The sequence below is a fragment of the Pteropus alecto genome, unplaced genomic scaffold, assembly GCF_000325575.1.
Source record: "Pteropus alecto unplaced genomic scaffold, ASM32557v1 scaffold25, whole genome shotgun sequence".
Taxonomy (NCBI): Eukaryota; Metazoa; Chordata; class Mammalia; order Chiroptera; family Pteropodidae; genus Pteropus; species Pteropus alecto.
The window spans coordinates 13858956-13861540 of NW_006441955.1; positions in this window are offsets into that span (position 1 = coordinate 13858956).

Here is a 2585-nt window from a genome sequence, read left to right on the forward strand (position 1 = left end):
GATTATGTGAAGGAGGGACATTTTCTTAAATGCCTCATTCTCCTGCATGTGAGGGGCATGGTGAACTTGAGAAATGGTCTGAGTGTTAGCCCAGATGACTCAATGCAATTATGAAACAAATTGGAAATGGTTTCCATGAGAGAGAAGGGTGGGCAGGGGATGAGACAACATGTGTTTATGTCAGCCCTTTCTTTCATTTTTTTTTTTTTCTGTCTCTCTTTTCTTCTTCATTTTTGCACTCTCAAGGCTTGATATTAGGTTGGCTGTACAGAAACGAGGTCATGTTGCACCAGCCTCACCCTTTAAACCAAAATTCACTGAGTAGAGGCCCGTGTAGCTTATCTAATGAGAATCTTGTGCATTGGACTCTTACTTGTCAATGAAGTTGCCAGAAAAAAAGTAAATAGCTAGCTTTGGTTAAGAAAGCAATGACTTTTCTGCAGTGAAAATAGCCCTTTTTGATTCTGAAACAATTTTCTTAGAAAATGAGAACATGAAAGGATTTGTGCTGACTTCTCTAGTTTAGATGTCTAATTTTCGATTTTTTAGTGAAGCAGAGTCATTTTCCTTTGGGTGCTTGATGTAGGGGAAAGAACAATTACCTCCAGTTCTGTTCTAATTCAGCCGCCAAGACCTAAAGAGTAAATAGGTTTGCTCGAGGTTCAAAGAAAAGTTCCACTGGGAGGAGTTAAATTTCTCTGTGTGGAAAGCCACGGTGGCTTAAAAATTGGCCTCTGGAACCAGATAGACATGGGTTCAAATTCTGGCTCTGCCACTCAGTGCGTATGAGTCGGACAAATTGCTTCATCTAAGTCTCAGTTTCCTCATCTGTAGGATGGGGATAATAACGCACACCACCTGATGTTATTGTTATGATTTAGTGACAATGTATATAAGGCAAGAGAGTAGAATCTGGCACGTAGAAAAAGAAAATGGCATGGCAACTTGTAATTTTTATTCTTCCTTCATTTGTGAAGTTATGCTGAGATAATTGGCCTTGGAGGGAGTTAGGGTGAGGAGAAGTTTGTGGAAATGTAGGACGGGAGTGTGTGGAAGGCAACAGAGTTCCTGATAGAGCATAGCTGGGGACTCAGTAAATAGCATTTCTTCTTACTGCAAGCCAGAGGAGACCACTGTAGTTTTCTAAGGACACTTAGGGGATATTTATTTTTAGGGAAGATTCAGACTTCCAATTTAAAGAGGAAAATTCATCAGCTCCTATATTCAGGAGAAACAATTTATTAGAAATTTTGCAGGGGGGAGGAGTGGGGAAACATTAAAAGAATGAGAGTGGGACCCTCTGATGAATTTAGTAAGAATGTGTAAGACAAAGACTCTCTTTGTTGAGAAGCAGGAGGGCTGTCTGCAGGTGTGGCTTTCCAGGCTGCTTTTGGGTGGGTGGAGAGCCTTTCTTACCTTTGCGCCTAGATTCTTATCCCAGAAACATCCCTCCTGAGGTGCAGAGTGCTTCTCCGGTGCTTGCCTTCATGGACCTTCCTGGCATCTCACTAAATTCCATGCCATCCTTTTCCTCTTCGAATCTGCTTCCTTACCCCCCTTTGAAAACAGCCAGGGAGTGGGTGGGCTGACGTTGTGGCCTCAGGGACTCCATAATGCCCTCTCTATCCTTCCATGTCAACATGGAATATGTAGCATATTCCACCTGGGGAATCGGGGAGAAGGAGGGATCTTTAAAAGGCTTTATGTTTATAGGACTCATGTGGCATGCTTGCAAATGCTTGATTGCCAAACATACCTTTGCCTTCTCAAGCTTCTTATGTTCCTGTGTTTTCCTTTTGCTTTGAAAACGCCATCACCATTCCTTGGCAGTAAGGAACTGATTGGAAATAAACCTAATTGTTATTTATTTAACAGTCTCAAGCCATGCTGCTTGTGGCAGCCTCATGATTGTCTCTGTACATTTTCTCTGTCTCCTTATAATCTATTCTCCACATTGTAGCTTGAATGATTTTTTTTTCAAAAACAAATCTGATCATGAGCCTTCATTGTTTAAAACTCTTTTTTGACTTCCATTTGCTTATAGGCTAAGGACCGAAATCCCTACTGTGGCTTGGCTTATGGGACTCTGTGGGTCTGGCCTCTGCTTGCCTTGCTCATGAGCACTGGCCTTTTTCATCCTTCATCCTTCCACCTTTCTAGAACACCTCATCTAAAGGTAGAGCCCTCTCCACCCCTAGTCACCACCCTCGTTCACCTCACGCGCTCTCTCTCTCTCTTTATAAACACGGTTAACCATTCTTCACAAGTTGTTACTGCTGTATGGTCATGGCTTTATTTCTCGTCAGTGTCCCCCACAAGACTGGAAGCTCCATGAGGGTGGACACCGCCGTCACTCGAGTCACCACTGGATGTGAAACCTGGAATGTTCTCAGCATTCACTCGTTCAATAACATTGTTTATGAATTAACTCATTTCTTCTCTAAAGGGGTTGACAATCTAAAATATTACAACTATATTGAAAGGACAATTTAATTTAAAAGGAAATAAATCATCAGAGGGAGAAATAGAAACCACAGGAAATTGGAATGTGTCAGGTCTCAGAGCTGAACAGGACCATAAGCTTA